The sequence below is a fragment of the Somniosus microcephalus genome, chromosome 13, assembly GCF_052327205.1.
Source record: "Somniosus microcephalus isolate GS21.2 chromosome 13, FLI_Smic_1.0, whole genome shotgun sequence".
Taxonomy (NCBI): Eukaryota; Metazoa; Chordata; class Chondrichthyes; order Squaliformes; family Somniosidae; genus Somniosus; species Somniosus microcephalus.
The window spans coordinates 22,265,849-22,290,325 of record NC_140999.1 but is presented as its reverse complement, the minus strand read 5'-3'; the positions used below and the strand labels follow the sequence as shown (position 1 = coordinate 22,290,325).

The 24,477-nt window shown below is 44.7% G+C and overlaps 1 protein-coding gene across 1 annotated transcript in view; it reads right to left on the bottom strand.

Annotated features, from left to right (window-relative positions):
• cbarpb (CACN subunit beta associated regulatory protein b) overlaps positions 1-23,718 on the bottom strand; it is a 263,276-nt gene extending 239,558 nt beyond the window's left edge. Inside the window, exons 1-2 of the mRNA XM_086004615.1 lie at positions 23,634-23,718; positions 923-1,088 (exon numbers count right to left, since the gene is read on the bottom strand). The gene's annotated coding sequence lies outside the window, so the exon portion shown is untranslated. The remainder of the gene's footprint in view (positions 1-922; positions 1,089-23,633) is intronic.
• Between the last annotated feature and the right edge of the window lie 759 nt (positions 23,719-24,477).

The window sequence follows — 24,477 nt, the reverse complement described above, 5'->3', positions numbered from 1 at the left end:
ATTATCTGGTCATTATCACATTGCTGTTTGTGGGAGTTTGCTGTGTGCAAATTGGCTGCTGCGTTTCCCACATTACAACAGTGTGTAAAGCACTTTGAGATGTCCGATGGTCATGAAATGCACTATATAAATGAAAGTCTTTCTTTCTGATTTCTTTGGGGTAAAAAAAGCCAAGTCTAATTCCTGTTGCTGGGATATTTTTTGGAATAACATTTCTTCTATAGGCTTTCTGCACAATTGGTGAAATGGTTCTTAATTCCTGCAGTAATCATATACCAGTGGTATTATTCTTGCTTTGAAATTCCAAAATAAGTAGTAAAATATGTTGTAGGGTGTCTCTTTGTGTCACTCATGGTGTAGATTGGCATTTCTGAGCGATGGGATAAAGCTCTACATAAATTCAAAGGAAGGTGAAGTAAAAACTCTGGAGCCATTCAAGAGGCAGTTAGATACTGTGATGGAGAGAACATTGATTTCTATAGGAGAATGAGTTAGGTGAGCTGAATGTCCTCCCTCGTCTGCACTTATCTTTGTGATTTTGACCACTATGAGCAGAACATCATATTCTGTTCTGTACATTAACTGGCAGTAACCCTGTCACATTTTCTCCATGTCAGATGTACCTACGATACATCCACTATTAAACCAAACTCTACTGTACCCAGGACTTGTCTCCCTTTACTTACTGTTCACATTTTTACCTGGTGCTTTAACTCACCTTTGACTTCTTCCATCACTTCTCAAACTTAGCACCTTTTACTGGTAATTACCGGTGAATCTTCCCACGGGAAGAAAATCAACTTCCCTTTACCAATACATTTGCTCACTTGACTATAACTATTCTACTGCTGATGCTAATTCTCAAAAACTATCAGTGGCCATAGCTTAGTGTCAGCTGTGGCTCAGTCGGTAACACACTCACCTCTGAGTCAGAAGGTTACTCCAGGGACTTGAGCACATAAAGCTAGGCTGACACGCCAGTGCAGTGCTGAGGGAGTGCTGTACTGTCGGAGGTGCCGTCTTTCGGATGAGACGTTAAACCAAGGCCTCGTCTGCTCGCTCAGGTGGATGTAAAAGATCCCATGGCACTATTTTGAAGAAGAGTAGGGTAGTTATCCCCAGTGTCCTGGACAATATTTATCCCTCAACCAACATAATAAAAATAGATGACCCAGTCATTATCACATTGCTGTTTGTGGGAGCTTGCTGTGCACAAATTGGCTGCCGTGTTTCCCACATTACAACAGTAACTACACTTCAAAAAGTACTTCATTGGCTGTAAAGCGCTTTGAGACGTCCGATGGTCATGAAAGGTGCTATATAAATGCAAGTCTTTCTTTCTTACATTGGCAAAATTCATGCACAGTTCCAAAAGTTCAACACCAGAGTATAAATTTGTCTTGTACAGTATGCATAAAGATTTCACATATACCACGTGTTAACATTTAATGATACAAGATAATAATATTAATTGGTGTAATTATAGATCAAATGCCTTAATCATATCTTAATCAGCTGTGAAGTTATAATCTTGGTACAGATTCCAAAGGGAGAGTTAGTTGTGAAAATTAGATTTCAACTCTTTTTAGTATTAAATAACATCAGGATATTCTCATTTTCTATTGAAATGTAAGAAATATAAATAATATGTAATAAACCATTTGAAGTTATATTTTCATTGAAAATAAATAGGTCAATATTAAAAATAATTGATTGTCTCCTTCATAACTGATGCAGTTTGCTCACATACTTATTTGTATTTTTACCCCCAAAAACTAGATGTATTGCTTTTCAAGTGTGAAATAAATTTGAAAAAATAATGAATGCAAGGCTGAAGAGTAATGCACATGCACAGTTAGCATGTTATAGGCAAAATAGGTTGATTTCTCACATGCAGTTTGCTCACATACTTATTTGTATTTTTACCCCCAAAAACTAGATGTATTGCTTTTCAAGTGTGAAATAAATTTGAAAAAATAATGAATGCAAGGCTGAAGAGTAATGCACATGCACAGTTAGCATGTTATAGGCAAAATAGGTTGATTTCTTTGAGAAAATAATATTTTGTAATAGAGTATATGAGTAATTTGAGACATGACTTGTAGTAAGTGTAGCATGCTTGGGAGGAAATAGGTGACTTTGGACCTATGGTTCCCAAAGCTCTCCACCACTAGGGTTTTCCTCATGTCATTTCTGGGTCTGTTGTAGACTAGTTCAGAGGGATTGATTGTTATGATTCGTCAATAACTCCATCATGTTTCTATCAGGATGGTTGAAAGAAAGACTTGGATTTATATAGCGCCTTTCACGACCACCGGACATCTCAAAGCGCTTTACAGCCAATGAAGTACTAATGAAGGCAAACTAATTGGACTGTGGTCTTTTTTGTCTAGCAATTCCTATGTTCCTATATGATATTCTTTAGCTTAAAGTGTAAAACACGGGAATGGTAGCATAGTGGTTATGTTACTGGGCTAGTGCTCCATGAGGCCTGGACTAATGTTCCAGATATGTGAGTTCAAAGTCCCATCGTGACAGCTGGGGGATTTAAATTTAATTAAATAAATCTGGAGTTAAAAAGCTAGCATCAGTAATGATGACCACGAAACTACCGGATTGTCGGGGAAAAACCCATCTGATTCACTAATGTCCTTTAGGGAAGGAAATCTGCCGTCCTTACCCGGTCTGGCCTATATGTGACTCCAGACCCACAGCAATGTGGTTGACTCTGAAATGGCCTTCTCAAGGGCAATTAGGGGTGGGCAATAAATGCCAGCCTTGCCAACAATGCCCACATCCCATGAATGAATAAATAAAACAAAATTTCAAAGAATACACTGTAAATCTCCATTAAGTGAATTCTGTGATGCTTGTACAGATATCCATATACAAGAAAGTAACCCTTTGTTAAAAGAAAATAAGTTGCAATAATTGCACGATAAATTTAAATTCTGGTTTTAATATTCACTTTTTTTGTGAAGAGTTATAAAAAGTTGTATAGGCAAATCAGCTGTGCAATAATACTATTAAAATAGTTAGGAGTAGGACTAGTGGGTCTGCCCTTTGCCAAAAGACTATCCAAAGGATGTGTCACTGTTTACAAGACCTTTAAGCATCATTTCATCATGTTTTGTATAATGTCAGGGAGAGCCTAATAATTTAAAAACTGAAAGGTCTATTCTCAGACCAATTATTCAGCCCAGGCACCAAAGTTTCAGAGGACCTGACTTTGGGTACCATAGAATGATTAATAACTCTTTGAAAGATGATACATCTGTGCTGCTGAGAAAAAGGATACGTCAGCTGTGGAATGCTGCTGGTTAAGGCTGAATCGCGTGGGCTTTAATATGCAGGAGTGTTATTTGATTGCCTTTAAGGCTAGGCAGAAATTTCACAGTGCTATAAATTTCTCCAGAGCTTACCTGTGGTTGATCAACTCCTTCAAGAGATTGAGTGGGTTAAGTAAATTCCATGGCGGACAAATTTTACATGAAAAGGGAAACCTTTTCTCTCTTATGGTTTACTTATAGTTTTACGTACCTTCCTGAATGCATTTCAATTCAGGGCATTTCACTTTTTTTCCAGCAAAACAGAAAAAAACTCATTGATTAATGGTGAGATCTTACGATACACCTGAGTCTATTCATCACATTATAGGATTTAGTAGTGACTCTACTGAGACATTGGGATGATATCATGTGAACTTCAACAAAAAGCTCTGCTGTTGTACACTGAAGACTTTTTCTGTCACCTTTTACAAACAAGGCTTTGACAACAATATTCCCAAATCAATATTAGTCCATCAGTAGACAGTTGTATGGATCTGTCTTTCCATCCAGGGAGCTGATTAGAGGATCTAGCTCTCGAGAAAGTTTTGAACATAGATTACAGATCTTATGTTAGCCTTAAATGGAGCTGTCAGAATTATTAAAGCTCAGTGTGGACTTTTACTCAACATTCACTGGTCTCCTTCTATTACGAGACCCTTCAACTTGACCTTGTTTCCCATAGGAGACATAGACAGCTGGAGGTACTTGGCAAATTAACTCCCATCTGAAACAAGACAGCATCAAATCTGCCAATTTTCCAACGCAGAATTCTTCTTCAGTCATTCTTATCTGTCTGATGACTGAATTGATCAATACAGTGCCAGGTCTGAAACAGAATCATGTAGCTCAAGAAGGTCCCAGGTTCCACCTGTGTGAATAAGGTGATGCCAGCCAGGTTGCCCACTACACTTGTTGGCACTACAATTATGCTCATCAACTCTGGACTAGGGAGAACAGCAACAACAACAACAACTTGCATTTATAATGTAGAAACGTTATCAGACAAAAATTAATGCCAAGCCAAAGAAATAGTTATTAGGATGAGTGACTAAAAGCTTCTTCAAACGGGTATGTTTTAAGGAGGGTCTTAAAAGGAGGGGAGGCAGAAAGTTTTAGGGAGGGAATTCCAGAACTTACGGCCTAGATGTCTGAAGGCATGACTGCCAATGGTGGGGCGAAAAGAGTGAGGGATGCGTAAGAGGCAAGAGTTGGAGGAAAACAGATATCTCAGATGGTTACAGGGTTGAAAGGAGATTACAGAGATAGGGAGCAACGTGGCTATGAGGGGATTTGAATAAGAGGATAAGAATTTTAAATTTGAGGTATTGGGGTACTGGGAGCCAACGTAGGTCAGTGAGCACACGGATAAGTGGTGAATGAGAGTTAACGCAGATTGGGATCCAAACCAGTAGAGTTTTGGATGAGCTCAAGTTTGTAGAGGATGGGAAGCCTGCCAGGAAATAATAATAATAATCAACTTTATTGTCATTGTTAGTGCACAAGTGCAGTACAACGAAATGTAGGCTTGCGGCTCCCGAGAGTGTACATTTAGATTAAGACATTTAAACATTCAACATACATTCGGCTTGTAATATATTAACATAAACATAACCCTAATAAAGTGCATTGGCAGATGTGCAGGCTTTAGAGTTTATTTGTAGAGTTCAGTAGGATGACAGCCCTGGGAAAGAAGCTGTTCCTAAATCTGGTCGTACGGGTGCGAATGCATCTGTAGCGTCTCCCAGATGGCAGGAGGGCGAACAGACTGTGGCTGGGGTGGGTAGGGTCTTTGATAAAGGACCGTGACCTCCGTAAACAGCGTTTCTGGGATATGTGCTCTATGGTCGGTAGCCGGGTGCCGGTAATGCGTTGGGCAGTTTTGACTACCCGCTGCAGGGCTTTCCGGTCATAGTAGCTACAGCTGCCATACCATACTGTGATACAGTTCGTCAGGATGCTCTCTATTGTGCAGCGGTAAAAGTTAGAGGGGATCAGGTGTGACAGGTTACATCCCTTCAGCCTCCTTAGGAAATATAGGCGCTGCTGGGCCTTCTTCACCAGAGAGGAGGTATTGAGGGACCAGGAGAGGTCTTCCGTGATGTGGACTCTGAGGAACTTAAAGCTGTTAAACTTAAAGCGAGGAAAGTATTGGAATAGTCAAATCTGGAGGTGACAAATGCATGGATGAGGGTTTCAGCAGCACATGAGCTGAGTCAGGGGCGCAGACAGGCAAAAACATCAGCTAGAGTTACCACTCCTGTTCACTAACCAGTGACAGTGAGAATCTCAAGTGAGGACAGGAGTGACATCAGCTGTGATGTGTCTCATAGGAGAATAGCCTGGCTATATTCACTGTTCAGACTCATACATCAAGAATGGACCAGAGGGCACCTGGCACCTGTGGAATAGTACATTAGTAGCAATTGATGTCGATAGCAGAAGAGGAGAGAAAATTGGGGGGCAGAAAAGCTCCTCTATATATTAGAGAAAACTACCTCACAAGAGGGTTGGGATTCCTACTTAGAAATTCTGGCCTGGAGTTTCCGTTAGGTTGCGCTGTTTTATTCACCGCAATTCGTCCCAAATCAGCCAAACCAACGCAAAAGATCACAGAATTTCAAGCGCAAATTATGTCCAGTGCAAATCGAGTTTCCACACACTTTTGTGCTAGTTTAAAAAACATCACACTAGAAGGTAGTCCCGCCCATAAAACTGGCCATGCCCCCCAGATCGAATTAATCACCATTGCGAATTTCCGCTAATTGCCCCCATTCGAAGAAGCTCTTAAAATTAAGCTTTTTTTGGGTACAAGGACACTAATAGGCATGTTTTAAAAGCTTTTAAATATATATAATTTTAATTTACTAAGAAACTGACTACTGTCCACCAATAAAACTAGCAAATGGTTCTGTATAGTTTTTTTTTAAAGTCATTTTCAGTTTATTTTAAATCAGGTTACTCATAAGTAGTGGACTAGACACTCTGATTAAAAATGCTTATTTTTTGTGATAACCCATTTTGAGCTATATTATTCAAACGGCACGAAGTTACCACTCTTAACTATATCGAGGAATACTTTGAAAGCAAAAAAATGTTTTTCAAAAATTACGTTCCAAATCGCTGCCCGATTTCACTGGCTCATGGCAGATTTTATGTTCAGCGATATGCAAATGAATTTGAGCGGACACTTGAGAAAAATAAACACTTCTCCAAGCTAGTGCAATTTTGGATGCGATTTGCGCTCGGATCACAGATTGCGCCCAAAGCGAAAACTCTATCCCTCTATCTTTAGGCGGGAATTGCAGTCAAGTTTCACAATATATACAACGAGCGTTTCTGGTGCATCAATAACGTTCAATGAACTCCTATTTCCAGTATATTTTCAGTCGTGAAAACGCATATTTTCGTCGGCTATGCGCCAAACAGTGTTTGTTTCGGGATTTCAAAACGTCCAGTGCTGTATCTGTGCAAGCCAGTTGCCTTCAAACCCATTTTTCCACAAATCAAAAACAGAGCAAAATGAGTTACACCAGTAATTCAGCGTAATAAAGTTGTCAATGAAGATTGGAACTCCACAGATTTGTTGTATTTGTACATGTTGATGTCCCTAATCCAGATTGATGGTGTTACTGTAATATTACATTTAGTGTTCCTTCCGTTTTGAAAGAGATTTGAAATTCCTTCAGCGTCTCCAAGGCACTTGCATCTGATGACATGAGATGCCAGCAAGATTGACAGATTGAATTGTTGTAGCTCTTGTTTTTACTATACAGCTTGGATATGCTACTTATGATAAGGAGACTTGTAAAGTGGTGAGCAATTATCTGAGTATTACGGTTCACAAAAATGCTGGCTGCTTATGAATCAATTCAAGAAGGAGTTAGATATATTTCTTAAGGCTAAAGGGATCAAGGGATATGGGGAGAAGGCAGGGACAGGGTACTGAATTTGGATGATCAGCCATGATCTCATTAAATGGCGGAACAGGCTCGAGGGGCCGAATGGCCTACTCCTGCTCCTATCTTCTATGTTTCTATGAATCCTGGTATTCTTATGTTATGTGTGCGTAAAACAATAATGGCAGATTACACAGGAATAAAATGACGAACTTATTACTGAATAATCATTAGATCACTTTTCAAAGACAATGGTATGGAGTTTTTGATTGACTTTTAGTCATGTTAGTATTTTTTTTTATTTGTTCATGGGATGTGGGCATCGCTGGCAAGGCTAGCATTTATTGCCCATCCCTAATTGCCCTTGAGAAGATGGTGGTGAGCCACCTTCTTGAACCGCTGCAGTCCCTGTGGTGAACGTACTCCCACAGTGCTGTTAGGGAGGGAGCTCCAGGATTTTGATACAAGCGATGATGAAGGAACGGCGATATGCTTCCAAGTCAGGATAGTGTGTCACTTGAAGTGGAACTTACAGATGATGGTGCTCCCATGCACCTGCTGCCCTTGTCCTTCTAGGTGGAAGAGGTCGCGGGTTTGGGAGGTGCTGCCGAAGAAGCCTTGGCGAGTTGCTGCAGTGCATCTTGTAGGTGGTACACACTGCAGCCAAGGTACGGTGGTGGTGGAGGGAGTGAATGTTTAAGGTGGTGGATGGGATGCCAATCAAGCGGGCTGCTTTGTCCTGGATGGTGTCGAGCTTCTTGAGTGTTGTTGGAGCTGCACTCATCCAGGCAAGTGGAGAGTATTCCATCACACTCCTGACTTGTGCCTTGTAGATGGTGGAAAGGCTTTGGGGAGTCAGGAGGTGAGACACTTGCCGCAGAATACCCAGCCTCTGACCTGCTCTTGTTGCCACAGTATTTATGTGGCTGGTCCAGTTAAGTTTCTGGTCAATGGTGATCCCCAGGATGTTGATGGTGGGGGATTCGATGATGCTAATGCCGTTGAATATCAAGGGACGGTGGTTAGACTCTCGCTTGTTGGAGATAGTCATTGCCTGGCACTTGTGTGGCGCGAATGTTACCTGCCACTTATCAGCCCAAGCCTGAATGTCGTCCAGGTCTTGTTGCATGCGGGCATGGACTGCTTCATTATCTGAGGAGTTGTGAATGGCGCTGAACACTGTGCCGTCATCAGCGAACATCCCCATTTCTGACCTTATGTTGGAGGGAAGGTCATTGATGAAGCAGCTGAAGATGGTTGGGCCTAGGACACTGCCCTGAGGAACTCCTGCAGCGATGTCCTGGGGCTGAGATGATTGACCTCCAACCACTACAACTATCTTCCTTTGTGCTAGGTATGACTCCAGCCAGTGGAGAGTTTTCCCCCTGATTCCCATTGACTTCAATTTTACTAGGGCTCCTCGATGCCACACTCAGTCAAATGCTGCCTTGATGTCCAGGACAGTCACTCTCACCTCACCTCTGAAATTCAACTCCTTTGTCCATGTTTGGACCAAAGCTGTAATGAGGTCTGGAGTCGAGTGGTCCTGGTGGAACTCAAACTGAGCATTGGTGAGAAGGTTGTTGGTGACCCAGTGCTGCTTGATAGCACTGTCAACAATAACTTCTATCACTTTGCTGATGATTGAGAGTAGACTGATAGGGTGGTAACTGGTCGGATTGGATTTGTCCTGCTTTTTGTGGACAGGGCATACCTGGGCAGGCTTCCACATTGTCGGATAGATGCCAGTGTTATAGCTGTACTAGATCAGCTTGGCTAGAGGCGCAGCTAGTTCTGGAGCACAAGTCTTCAGCACGACAGCCGGGATGTTGTTGGGACCCATAGCCTTTGCTGTATCCAGTGCGCTCAGCTGTTTCTTGATATCATGTGGAGTGAATCGAATTGGCTGAAGACTGGCTTCTGTGATGGTGGGGACCTCAGGATGAGGCCGATATGGATCATCCACTCGGCACTTCTGGCTGAAAATGGTTGCAAATGCTTCAGCCTTGTCTTTTGCACTCACGTGCTGGGCTCCGCCATCATCGGGATGGGAATATTCATGGAGCCTCCTCCTCTCGTTAGTTGTTTAATTGTCCATCACCATTCACCATTCACACTATAGGAAGGATGTGATTGCTTTGGAGAGGGCGCAGAGGAGATTCACCAGGATGTTACTTGGGCTGGAGCGCTTCAGCTATGAAGAGAGACTGGACAGGCTGGGGTTGTTTTCCTTAGAGCAGAGAAGGCTGAGGGGGACCTGATTGAGGTGTACAAAATGATATGGGGCATAGATAGGGTAGATAGAAAGGAACTTTTCCCCTTAGTAGAGGGGTCAATAACTAGGGGTCATAGTTTCAAGTTAAGGGGCAGGAGGTTTTGAGGAAAAAGTTTTTCACCCAGAGGGTGGTTGGAATCTGGAATTCACTGCCTGAAAGGGTGGTAGAGGCAGGAACCCTCACAACATTCAAGAAGCATTTAGATGAGCACTTGAAATGCCATAGCATACAAGGCTACGGAGCAAGTGCTGGAAAATGCAATTAGAATAGACAGAGCTTGATGGCCGGCACGGACACGATGGGCTGAAGGGCCTCTTTCTGTGCTGTATAACTCTATGACTCTATGACACAACTGGATGTGGCAGGACTGCAGAGCTTTGATCTGATCCATTGATTGTGGAATCGCTTAGCTCTGTCTATAGCATGCTGCTTCCGCTGATTAGCATGCATGTAGTCCAGTGTTGCAGCTTCCACAGGTTGGCACTTCATTTTTAAGTACACCTAGTGCTACTCCTGGCATGCTCTTCTGCACTCCTCATTGAACCAGGCTTGGTGCCCTGGCTTGATGGTAATGGTAGAGTGAGGGATATGCCGGGTCATGAGGTTATAGATTGTGGCGGAATACAATTCTGCTGCTGCTGATGGCCCACAGCGCCTCATGGATGCCCAGTTTTGAGTTGCTAGATCTGTTCTAAATCTATCCAATTCAGCACAGTGGTAGTGCCACCCAACACGATGGAGGGTATTCTCAGTGTGAAGGCGGGACTTCGCCTCCACAAGGACTGTGGTCACTGCTACCAATGCTGTCATGGAAAGATGCATCTGCCACAAGGAGATTGGCGAGGACAAGGTCAAGTATGTTTTTCCCCCGTGTCAGTTCTCTCACCACCTTCCGCAGGCCCAGTCTTGCAGCTATGTCCTTCAGGACTTGGCCAGCTCGGTCAGTAGTGGAGCCACGCTTGGTGATGGATACATTGAAGTCCCCCACCCAGAATACATTCTGTGCTCTTGCTGCCCTCAATATTTCTGCCCAATTAGTTAACTGTTCTGCTAAGTGCACTTTAATGGGCTTGGTCCTTTTTTGAGGCTAAACCACACTTTTGCTTTTCTTTTGCTGTGATATTTTGGAGATGGGTTTCCATCAAAATTCAGCCACAGTGGGGTCAAGTTTGACAGTTGGACGGCCGAGCGACAGTAAAGAAGCAGCCGCAGTTTTGAAGCTCTGGTCTCATTTATATATGACAGGTGAGCTGAGGATGCCAAATGGGTGTCCTGTTGCAGATCGCTGGTCCTCGGCCTCAGGAATGCCGACTGACTAGCAGAGGCTTGCCGGTAGGTGCCAAGAAGGGGTGAGGTCGGACTGGCAGTGGCCTGCAGTATCTATGTTGAACCAGGAAGAGCACTTCTGCTTCTTTGAGCTCCACAGGAAAAATGTGTTCTTAAAAAAATGTTGGACTTTTCCTGATTGGAACGCCAATACGTGTTGCAAGTGCTGCCCATATGTTCCTTAAATTAGCAATTGCTGTCCCAACTGTGCCATTAGGACTCGATCTGCATGGGAAAGAGGCCTACTGCTCGTTTCAGGCAGGCGTTTCAGCTGCCCAGTGGTAGGCCCCTGTGAAAGTCGTACTGCGCCAGGGTTAATGGGGCAGTAAGGCTACTTTTGGGCTACCTTTGGGCCATTAATTCTAAAATCGGCTCCAGTGCCTATTTGAAATGTGAATGCCATTAACATTTATTTGCATTTCTTACCCATGTTGTTTTGCAATGGGCTTTCTACTATTATATTTTGCATAAATCCATTACAACTTGGCTTAAAATTTGCATAGTATTAAAAAATTACATTCCCCCCACATGCATTGAAGTTTCACCAAGGAAACAGGCTTGAATATTTGGCCTTTAGTTAGTTTGCCCACTGCTATCCAAGGGGAAAGTACACAAATTAGCTTTAACGTTATTCACAGTGAAAGGACCATCAAAGAAAGCACGCAAGAAAGAAAGAGCGAGCAAATTATCAAACCATATTACATCTTCCAGAAACATCTCAAATCACATCATATAAAATGGATTACTTTGAAGTGCAGTGACTATTGTTATGTAGGCAAACACATTTACCATCCCCCCTCCCCCCTACCCCCAGTTTCCGAAGAGGATATATATCCAAGTTACTTTGGATATCCAATGGTTACCTTGACAAGGACTCACATCTCAATGTCCAGATTCTATAATGACAGCCTCCCATTATCTCATCCTTTCAGTGCTTTGTATTGCAGTCAGAATATAATACTACTTCAAACCCCAGGCATGCCATACATGTCCTGAAGCATTTGATAATGTCTCCATGGCGGTTTAGCTAAGGAAAAGTCTAGGGGTAAAAATTCGGTAGTGCCCCAACCTTCGCCGAGGCGTTAGCGCCCCGAAAAAGTTAGCACCCCCGCGGCCGATTTTCCCAGGTAGCGCCCTGATGAGAGGAGGGGCGCTAATGGAAGTGCCCCATGTCCTCTCTTGGGGCGCTGCAAGCCAAAACCACGGTACTGCGTGCCGCAGCGCCACATGCTCCCCTTAAAGGGGAGGGGCCTGGTGCAGCGCGTCCCGGCACCCAGCTGGGCCACCAGGGATCGGGAGTGCCGTCAAATGAGCCTGGCACGCAAGAGGAGTGCCGGACTCGTGGAGAGCAGCCAGCACCCCGCGGGGGGGGGGGGCTTCACGGGGGCCGGGGACAGCAACGGGGGCAGGTGCTGGCAGGCAGCCAGCAACAAAAATGGCCGCCCGCCACCTCCCCTTTAACTAGCGCCGCCCCGGCCGCAGGTAGGCCCCCCCCTGACCCCATCGGACATAGCGTCCAGCGGTAAATCGGGGGGCGCCACCCAATATTACAGCCGGGGCGTGAGCGGGGCGCTGTGCACGGCAATGATGTCATCGCCGGCGCGCAACACCACAGGGCGCAAACGGTTAGCATTGCCGCTAACCTCCCGCTGAATTTCATGAGAGGCATTAGTGCCGCTGTGCCCAGACGCTAGTTGATTTTCGCCCGATTAGCGCCCTCTTAGGGTGCTAACGGGAGGTGCAAATCAACCAAATTTAGCCCCCTAGGTGTTTATTTATTTACAGTAATATGGGTAGCACCAGAAAAGTTGAATGCTGTCGACGTTTGCACAGCCATCCAGTTCATCTCGACTATCTAGCCCTCACTTCCAAATAGTTTTTCCTCTTTCAGTAGAAGTTCTGCCCAGTATGCACTAACCCAAGAAGGGCTACCTCTCATGAACTCTGTAGTTCTGATATTATCACTGTCTGTCCCAATCCCTAAAGAAATATTTTATTTGAAGGGTGTTCTCTTTAACTAAAGAACACACAAGAAGGCTGTTATTTGTAAAGAAAGGATCCTCTAACAAATCTTATGGCAGAATCTTTAAGGACTTTATAAATTGGGTCTAAACCCTTCTTTTAACTCCACGACAGACACTGCCACTATGTGTCTTAATTTCCTACCCAATAGGTTTGCTCTGGTAATCATTATATTTTATGCTTTGGTTCAAACTTCAATGTTTGTGATTGAACCCTCACTGACCTCCTTCTGATCATTAGCGGTTAATTGCCAGCCCATTCCATTTGCTCCAAGTCTGATGAGCCTCCACTAGCATAATACCAACTTGTTAGATACCTGGCAGCTAAAATATCTTTTCAGTCTCAGGACTTCATCTTCTTCCTCCAGTTTTATATTTGATTTGACATATTAAAAATGCATAATTCAGAGTTTCTATTCTCATTTGTATCTCATTCAGGATTCTCATAAGCTACAGATATCTCTAGGCTGCCTATATAAATATTTCTTGTTAAATTGAACTTTAGACATAGGGGGAGAAATTCATTATAGCCCCATTTGGGGCACTAAATTTTAAAAGTTGAGAAAATGTTTCTAAACTTTTAAAAAATTTGGTTTTGCGCTCCAGGAAGGAAGTGTTAAATCAAGCTCCACTTCCTTCTTGGAGCGCAATCGGCAGCAGGCGGGGCGGAGACTTCAGCAGCGCTGCACACTGGGCCGTGCAGTGCCGCCGCATTCAAAGGCTCCTTCCCTCCCTTAAAGGGAAGGACCATCGCTGCAGGCTCTGCAATAGAAAACGTACCTACCTGGACCACCAAGGCAGCTGCGATCCCGCGCGATCAGCCCGGCACTCAAGCAGAGTGATCGATCGTGGGCAGGAACCCGCAAAATAAACTGCCACAAGAAAAGGTACGTTTTTTTTTAAATAACCTCGGCCACCTCGCCATTAACATCGCCCCCGAAGCGGCCAGCCACCTGATGCACGCCTCCTGCAGCTGTCGGTGTTTTTGACCGGCGCTGCTGCAGGGGGCGGAAGTCAATTCCGGGTCCGGGACGCTACCGGGGCGATGCGCACGGCGATGACGTCACGATCTCTGGGCGAAGGAGATCAGGGCACAACGCCGTAGCGCCGCTGCAAAACTCCCGCCGAATATGGCGGGAGTCGATGTCAGCACCGCGCCCGGTCGCAAAGCCATTTGTGCCCCGGTAGCTTCCCCTGGGGGTGCTAACGGGAGGCGCAAAGGCACCCAATTTCACCCCCATACTTTTTATTCTTGTCATAGAGCTCAATCATCAAGATAGACTTTATACCATTAGAGCTCAAATTAAATCCATGTTATTATGGGGATGTACATATTTCCTGTTTTGATCCAACTTTTAAGGTTTACATCATTCAACAAGTTTACTAATTAGGCTTTAACATTCCACTTTTTTTTAGCAATTGCTCGGTAACCCTAAATATTCCTTCACCACCCTTTTAATTTATAATATTCCCGGTTTCCCCTCTGTTCTGGAATGTATTTCCATTGCAGAAAGAACCATTAGAAAAACAGTAAAATGAGACATTCCAAAAGCTTGGAATGATGCCCATATAATAGTTTTTTTTATATAATTGAGAAATTTAGTGACGGGCTAAGGCCCACACTGTGGGACACCACAACCTGTATTTTCCTTAGGGCAAAATGATCAGAAAGTCCGCTAAGGATTCAATTAACATGAACCAAAGCATAAAATATAGGTTTTAAGAGTGGACTAATGGCAACGTGTGATTTGTGTCTGCCAGAAGGCAAGTGATCTGACCCCACTGCATCTTCTGGGCTTAGACTAACTTTAAAATTACAGGTGCAATAATAGCCCATGTGATTAGTTATGAGAGGTCACAAATCACACACTTGTACCAAAGTATAAAGAAACACTCGTCACACTCAGGCACTATAGGTTGTAAATAAAATAATGCTTGCACTGAAGTTGTACGCATACATTATTCTTGGCAGGATTTGAAAGTGGCTTTCATGAAGTGGCAGGAATGGGATCCGTTTCAATTGAATTGAAGCGCACAGACAAAGGTCTGTAGACGCTGCCATCTCTGTGTGGAAGATGCATACTGTTCACGCATTGGACAGCTGCAGTGGTCAAGAGAATGTTTCCCATGTCAGATTGGCATGAATGTGTCTTGCAGCTGGCCATGGGTTGATCCTCTTGCTCTTCGGGCTGTTGCTGCTCCTCTGGCTGATCTCTCTTCTGCCCTGGTTGCCTTCCTCCTCTGAAGCCTCCATGATACATAGAAACATAGAAGATAGAAGCAGGAGTAGGCCATTCGGCCCCTCGAGCCTACTCCGCCATTCAATGCGATCATGGCTGATCATCCAAATTCAGTACCCTGTCCCTGCCTTCTCTCCATATCACTTGATCCCTTTAGCCTTAAGAAATATATCTAACTCCTTCTTGAATATATTTAATGAATTGGCCTCTACTGCCTTCTGTGGTAGAGAATTCCACAGGTTCACCACTCTTTGGGTGAAGAAATTCCTCCTCATCTCTGTCCTAAATGGCTTACCCCTTATCCTTAGACTGTGACCCCTGGTTCTGGACTCCCCGGCCATCGGGAACATCCTTCCTGCATCCAGTCTATCTAGTCCTGTTAGTATTTTATAAGTTTCAATGAGATCCCCTCTCATTCTTCTAAACTCCAGCGAGTACAAGCCCAATCGACCCAATCTCTCCTCAGGATGAGGCTTCATTGCAAGGCAAAGCTGTGCAGCATGCAGCACACAACCGTAATCCTCCAGATTTTAACTGGACAATATTGCAGAATGCCCCAAGACTGATCCAGGCACCCAAAGTGCACCTGCTGAATTCCAGTTGTGTTGCTCTATGATCACAGTCTGGTGGCAGAGTGGACCTAGTTGTAGCGTTGTTCAGCTGGTGTCCTGGGAAAACACACAGGTACCACCTGCCTTGGCTGTAGAGGGTAGTCTTGATTTCTCAGGACCTATCCCGAGACTTGCCTCTCTGGGTTAAAGTATACTGACACAGCCGACTGCTATAAAATGAAGGGATCATGACAGCTTCCGAGAAATGGGGAATTCACTTGTATGAATCTCTCTGTTGCTGATCACAACTGAGCTGAGCATTGAGAGAGTGGAGTTATTTTCTTCTGATGTAAGTGATGGCATTGATCAAGGGAATATATATGGCTGTCTGAGTAAAAGCTATGATTTCTTGCTCCTTGGGGGATCCTGCCACTCTGTAAAATTGAATGTTCTGTCATACTGCTGCCAGTTGCTTTATCTCAAGTGATCAATGCATCTGTCACTTCCTTTAAGAAAGACTTGCATTTATATAGCGCCTTTCATGATCGCAGGACATCCCAAAGCACTATACAGACAATGAAGTACTTTTGAAGTGTAGTCACTGTTGTAATGTAGGAAACATGGCAGCCAATTTGTGCACAGCAAGGTCCCACAACTCCCCTGCTCTTCTTCAAATCTAGGATCTTTTATATCCACCCGAGAGGGCAGATGGGGCCTCGGTTTAAAATCTCATCTGAAAGACAGCACCTCCAACAGTGCAGCGCTCCTTCAGTACTGCACTGTAGGCTGCAATTTTATCAATGGAGGCGGGTTGGGTGTGGGTCAGGTGGTTTCCGGCTTCCAGTCCCGCCCCCAGTTGCATCCGGCCCACAGACTTGATTTTACGTTGATTGACCTTGTTAAGCCCACCCTGCGGGCTTGCCGGCCAATTAAGAGGAAGCCGGTCAGATGACGTCATTTGATGACGCGTCATCTGCCGGTTTTCTTAAAGGGACCATGCACAATTTTTTTTTGACAGTTAATTTCTCAGTGTTTGACAGCATTGAGGTGCTGCAAACACTGACAATCACTGCACAAAGGTCACCTCTTGCAGCCAGGCTCTCCAATCACTTCCTCCATAGGCTGGAACAGATGGCAGCTGCAGGTGAGGTGACAGACGCGATCTGTCACTGGTGATAGAGGTTCTCCCAATGAGGGGGCACTGGACATGGATTTCAAAACTTGTAACCTAAAGAAATGTATAAATGTATTAAAAATGCATTTCCCAACATTTTCTTACCTCCGAGACTCACCAGTGCAACATTGGATCCTTCACACCACTTCTGCAGCTGTCATCAATCCAGAAACATTACAGCAGACTCACAACACACCACACTTACCTGGTGTGGTGTCCGGATGTCGGGAAACCCGAGGCAGAAGCGGCAAAATTCAAAAATTGCCTGTCAACTACTAGCAACTACCTGTTAATAGGCAGGTAATTGCCTTTAATCCTCTTCCCATCACTAGGTGTCGGGTCCGTGCGCAAATCGGGGACCCAACAATTGGGAAAATTGTTTGGAGGTGGGATCGCAACCCGCCGTCAATCAAAATGATTTTACCCTTTGACCTGCCTCCAAACCCGCCCTCTGAGCGCTGGCAAAATCGCGGCCGTAGTGTCAGCCTAGATTTTTGTGCTTAAGTCTTTGCAATGGGACTTGAACCCACAACCCACTGACTCAGATGTGAGAGTGCTACAGCTAAGCCACAGCTGACACCTGCAAGTACAGAGCTGGTTAGCTAATGTTACTGATGTCCTCAGGTGCAATGGAGTAGTGGCCTTTAAAGCCAGGTGAAGAGGAGCTGTAGGTTGTATTAAAACATGTATCAAAACATCACTGATGGTTTCCTTATCAAGTGCAACCTCCATAAACAATAGGGCTGGATTTTCATTCAGCAGTCGGGAAGGAGGCGGGACTACAACTTTCGGGTTTTAGTCCCACCTCCATCGACATCCGGCCAATCCACGCGATTTTCCCTTGATTGACCTTGTTGAGCCCACCCAGCGGGCTCAGCAGGCCAATTAAGGGCCACCCGGCAACAGGTGACGTCACAGACTGAAATTTCATCTGTCAAGAGGTGTTGACAGATGAAATATCAGTGTTTCACAGCTGTTTGAAGCTGTCAAACACTGACAGTCTGACTTCTAACCTGAGTCCTTCTACGCAGACTCAGTTAGAACTCTCACTGGCACTGAAAGCTGAAGGCTGTCACTTTTGACAAATCGCAGCCATTCAACTTTCAGTGCTGGCTGAATGATGGACTCCCGACGCCTAGAGGAAGAAAGGCTGTTAAGGTAAGTACAGGTAATTTAAACTTCTTTACACACTTTAGACACACCAAACACACTTACCTTTGCACTCATGCACCCATCACTCACCTGAACACCGACATCTCGACCCCTCCAAGTCCTTCAACCCGACGGCCCGCCTGCTCTAACCTGGCGTGGTTTGGAGCCATCGGGAATCCCACATGACACCCCTCAAAATAGGGATTAGGCTAAAAACTGCCTGTTAACAGGCAGTTAATTGGCACTAATCCCTTCCCGCCTCGGGTCGGCGGGTCCCAGTGCGGGGCGGGTACCCGCCTCCTTTGAAACTTACGTGGAGGCGGGTTTTGGGCGGGATGGGGTCGGGACCCCCGAATTCAGGATTTTTGCCGTCCGCACGCCTAAAAGCCCGCCTCACGGCACACTGAAAATCTAGGTCTATGTCAAGTGGAGGTAGGCAAGCGTCAGTCTGTATATTTCACTGTAGGTGTACTGGTGAGCAACTATGGCGTGCTTTCTGTGCTGCCTGATCAGCATGGCCTCCCTACTTTGTCCCCCCTCTTCTTTTTCCAAAAAGGAAGATGCAAGGAAAGGCCAATGGGAAACGCATTGTGGAATCTTTAGAATTGGGTGGGTTGAGGGAATGGGAACCGAGCAGCAGAAGATAGATGATAAAGCAGTCAACAGCAAAAAGAACAAATAATGAATGTTGGCTGAAAAGTAAGCCTTTTATGATTACGTTTAAAATGCCTGCTGGGCCTTTTAAATCAACTTTCACCTTTATGTCATCACCTAACAATGCTGGATGGCAGTTTTATATGGTCATAATTGATATTAATCTTTAATGGGGTGGTAATGGCAGAAAATATGATGTATGACATTATCGTGTCTTTATTGCCTCATCTAAATATTCCTGGTCTGTATAGGATATGTGCTTCAGTTGTCAGCCGGACGTGACATCAGAAAATTAGGTGGGTGACTAGATGGAGATCCGATGCCATGCCCTGCCCACCTGGGTCCCACATGAAAATCAGGCAGTAACACTTGGAAGATCCAGACTTGCATTGAAAAGAGCAGACAAGAAGATGAGATAAGTCAGAAAGTAGCGATTAGATGATGCCAAGGAAGGATTTTTAAAGTCTGAAGCTTGTAGGAGGAAATAAATACTGAGGAAGGTAATGAGTTCCAGAGTTTTGAGGTCTTGAGAAAGAATTTGTTAGCGTGCAAGACGCTGCCGTGAGTTTTGATTTCAATCTAAGTGAGAAATTGGGTTTGTCCTGAACTTAAAAATAAGTAAATTTATTTCCCTTAAATATATAGACAACCCCCAACCCCCTTCCATCTGAAGTTTGCATCCTACTGATGGAAGGGAGGAGCCTTGACTGTCCAGGCTTGTGTATCACCTTCCATTTGGATTGGTTTAAACATATACGTTCCCTATTTCTAACATCTCTTCATCTTTTCTGCAGGACAGAACTCACTCCACCCCTGGGAAACACAGCAGATTGACTCCTTCAAGGATGTTGGTGACAACCCCAGTTTCATGTGTTTACAGTAGTTATTTGGCATTACTTGCAAGCGAAATCCTCTTGCCCATTAAAGGATTGCAATAAACCCAACTTATGTCAATTGACATAAAATGCCTTACAGAAATATATCAGTTTTCGCCTCCGTATGACAGCTTTCCTTTTTCTTGTTGTGTAATTAAAATCTTTTTTTTTGTACGTACGGTGAACCAGTGAATGGGTTGATGGTACAGAAAATAATGAGAGTATAAAAGATGGATTAAACGCAGGGTGGAGAGGCAATATGTCATTAAATTCACATCACAGGTATGTAATTCTAGTTGACAGCTACTGCTGTTGCTTGACACAAGCTTTCAAAATCTTAAAAGGGAACTCCAATTTTTCACTATCTTGTATCAATTGTTACACTGCAGAATGGCACACAACCTGAAAGTTTCCCTCTGGGATCTAATAGCTTCTGCTGGTTTCAGTTCCATTTATTTTTTGCAGAACTTCCTCCAATTTCATAAACAACCCTTTAAAATCTTTAATCTAATAAGATCTGGAGCACCAAATGAATCCACTGTCTAGGCAGCGTTAAGAAGATACCGACCAGCATGGGGATTTCTGACCTCAATTCATTCAATAAAGGATTGTTTCACTCTTAGGAATTTATATGCACATCAATTCCCTTAAGCAATGCTCCCGGTCTTTCAGAATGTCCTAAGTATGCAGACCCATAACATGATTAATTATTTACTGGGATACATGGCTCCACATTCACGATTGGTTAAGTCGAGGTTATCTCCATGCTGCCAGAAGCAATTTCCATAAACAAGGAGGCTAATGGCGACATTCTCCCAAAATAAAATTCCTGTAAGAGCTTCTATTATTACCTTCAGGCCCTGAAATTTATAGAAGTGAATGGTGGCAGTGAAAGAGAATAGAACTTTTGCACCCATTCATAAAAACAAACAGACTTAGGCCAGGGACTATTTAGTTTACCATTAACTCTAGAGTTTGCTTACTATGCCTTGATAATACACCTCGATTCATTTCGCAAATAATTCAGTTCTCAATTGCTAGCCCCTGAGGAAAAAGCCAGTGACTAAGATTGTGACATTAGCATCCAACCTGGTACAATACAACTTCAGTTTAAAGTATTGTGTGCATATGTATATAAAATATATATATCTATATATATAAAGCGGCTCTTCTGTCTGTCTGTCTGTCTGTCTGTCTGTCTGTCCGCCTGGTCTCTATACGTTTGGAAGTTACAGAGCGTACCGACGCGCGCGTCGCCTCAAAAGAAAGCTTGCGATTCCGGACCGGTCATAGGCGTATTTACGTTTCGGCCGGACAAAAATCCCGCCCGCGGTATCCCAAAAACGTTCAGCGTTCCGCTCATTAGCATCTCATTAGCGACCGTGTGACGTCGAGGTCTTCCTACAGTTGAGTGTCGAGTGACTCGACGATTGACCAATCCTACGCTTCGGTGACCTGACCGGTCGACCAATCGGTGCGTGTGTGGGCGGGCCTTATTCTTCTGAACCGAGGTGAGTGGCCGCCATCTTGATTTTCCACGATTTTTTCCCCCACACTTTCTGTGTGTTAGGGAACTAAGGTAAATATTTCAATTATGTGTTAGGCAATTAATTAACAATTTATTTGAGTTTTATATTGTGTTTAGCAACCCCCCCCCCCCTCCTCCTCCTCACCCTCGCGCAGGGGGGACTCGGGGCCTGAAGCTGAAAAAATTTCTCTCTCTCTCTCTCTTTCTTCCTTCTCTCTCTCTCCTTCTCCTCTTCCCTCTCTCTCCTTCTCCTCTTCCCTCTCTCCTCTTCCCTCTCTCTCCTTCTCCTCTTCCCTCTCTGTCTCTCTCTACTTCCCCCTCTCAGGTGTCGCGGACGGAGCACGGGCGCGCCGCCCGAAGTTTCCCGCTCGCTAACAGCCTTGCCGGCTCCCGCGGGCCACTCGCACTGACCGCGCATGCGCCGCCCGCACTCACCGCGCATGCGCCGCCCGCACTCACCGCGCATGCGCTGCCCGCCCGCCCGCAGCGGCCGTCCATCAGCCGCGCGATACGCGGGGGACCTCAGCAACGGCACCAGACCTCAGGCGCTAGGCAGGGGGAGGGGCCGGAGAGAGGGACAGAGGGGAGTGGGGGAGCGGAGGGGTGGGGGGGGGGAAGAGGGAGACAGGGGAGGGGAGAGAGGGGAGCGGGGGAGGGGAGGGGTGGGGGGGAGAGGGAGGGAGGGAGGGGAGGGAGAGAGGGGAGGGAGAGAGGGGAGGGGAGGGAGGAGGGGAGGGGAGGGAGGGGGGGAGAGGGATAGGACAGGGAGAGGACATGACAGGGAGAGGGGGGACACACAGGGGCAGGGAGACCAAACACCCCAAAATTGCCCTCGCGCCCCAAAATTGCCCTCGCAACGCGGGGCTCCCCAGCTAGTATATATATATATCACAAATGTTTACCCTTATCGCTGTATATCTGCTTCCTGCATATATCATGTGCCACCAAGAGGCTTCCTCAACTTTGAAAAGGTGGGGGAGAAAACACTATCAGACAATGGCTTAGGCAATAATCTAAATAGATTTATTAAACAGTAAATAAATAATTGAATGGTAGCAAGAACATGCAATATATTTACAGTAATTATATACTCAACTGTACCTCTTCAGGATATAGGAAACAACAAATTTGCTTTTCCTATGAACACACTGAATAGTCTTACATAATGGGCAGGATTTTCATTGGGCCGTGGAGGCGGGATTGGAGGCGTGTGGGGGGTTAAAATCTTGAAATTGGGGAGCACGAACCCATCCCGCCCCCAACCCACCTCCATGCCAGTTTCAAAGGAGGCGGGTACCCGCCCCGTGCTGGGAGCCGCCTCCCCGAGGCGGGAAGGGGATTAGTGCCAATTAACTGCCTGTTAACAGGTAGTTAACAGGCAGTTTTTAGCCTAATCCCTATTTTTATTGGTGAAGTGTGGGATTCCCGATGGCTCCAAACCACGCCAAGTTAGCGAGGCGGGCCGTCAGGATGAAGGGCTTGGAGGGGTCGAGATGTCCGGTGTTCAGGTGAGTGATGGGTGCATGAGTGCAGAGGTAAGTGTGTTTGGTGTGTGTAAAGTGTTTAAAGAAGTTTTACTTACATGTACTTACCTTTACAGCCTTCCTTCCCTCAGGTCTCGGGAGTCCCTCATCTCACCGGCACAGAAAGCAGAATGGCTGCGATCTGTCAATATCTGCAGCATTCAGCTTTCTGTTCCAGAGAGATCTCTAAATCATCCTGAGAGGAAGGAATTAACTTAGAGTACAGATTGTCAGTGTTTGACAGCTTCAAACAGCTGTGAAACGCTGATATTTCATCTGTCAAAAGGTCTTGACAGATGAAATATCAATCTGTGATGTCAGCTGTTGCCGGGTGGCCCTTAATTGGCTTGCTGAGCCCGCTGGGCGGGCTCAACAAGGTCAATCAAGTGAAAGTCACGTGGGTTGGCCACAATTCGATGGGGGCGGGGCTACAACCCCGAAAGTTGTAGTCCCGCCTCCTACACGCCTCCTCAATGAAAATCCAGCCCAATGGGTCACTGCTGACTTTCAATGGAGTCTCTGGACTGGCCCCTATCCCTAATGGTTTCAAACTGACTACTGACTTGACAGAAGTCAGTCCCAAATACTTTGAAGGTACACAGGAACAAAATACTTTTTTTTAAATGTATCGCTTAAACTCCAGTAAAGCTGCCAATCAAACATATACTTTAAAAGATGTTTGTATTTGAATTGAATATCTTGGCCCAACACCCACAAGCAAATAAATCTATCCAACCTGACTGCTGTTGGAACAATCCACCAGCCATTTGTTAGTACAGCATTTTGAACACAATGAACCAGGCTAGCAATTGCATCAAGACCACTAACAAATGGATTGATTGGTAATTCATCTCTTTTGCTGTTCATGGGAGCTTGCTGTGTGCAAAATAGCTACTGCATTCATCCAAAGAGTAACAGTGACTGCACTTCAAAAGTAATTCATCATGTGTGCGAAGTGCTTTAAGAGACACAATAGGTGCTATAAAATACAAAATTATTTCTTTCTAAGATAGCACGGTCATAAGAAATAACAGTCATAATAGCTTAGCTGTGATATCCCCATAATTTAAGAGCCTGTCGACACTCACTGCCTAGGTTCACACATGAACAATGACCAACTTGGGTGAAGTACAGGAGGATTGTTGGCAGCTATGGGACCATATCCCAGCATGAGTCAGTACCTTCAAAAGAAGAGGTGGAAAATTAGATTTGATTACAGTATGAGCTGAGTAATTTTAATTATAAAATGCGTATTCCATATCTAATTGCGCTGTTATAAAATCAGTCTTATTCTTCATATTAAAATGAATAGATACATAAAATGAGAATAAATATTCTTTTAGAGTGTATGATGCCTATGCTCCTTATAATCTTTGAATTTTGCTTTGTTTTAGTGTTATATTTTTATTGTATTCTCCAAAGAATCAGGCAATAATGACTCCACAGGAGCTTTGTTTTCCTTCTGTATGTGAAGAACACAAGATATTTCTAATGCGAATTTCTCTGCACTCAAAAAAATGTTAGCATTAATGTTACAGTAGTCGAGCTAAACATAAGGTGGACTACACTTTCCATTCTTGGTAAAGTGTGTGTGTTTTCTACAATTTCCATATGCATGAGCGCATGATGTTAGCTTTGTCTCCAGGTTACCTGGAGTTGCTATGCCTGACTACTCTTACAGGTGCTGTGCAGACATCTGTAGGAGTTCAGACCTAAAATGTGTGTCCTAAACATTTTGATATTTAAGGTTTAACAGCTTATTGCAAAAGCTAGCTGACTTCTCGTGGTGTTTCTGATAGATAGCCTGGGATCCCTTTGTCCAAGCAATGGTGGCTATGCTTTCAGATGCTAAGCAGCACGCTCTGGAACTCCTTCGCTAAACCCCTCTGCCTCTCCACCTACCGCTCCTCTTTAAAGCCCACTTCTTTGACC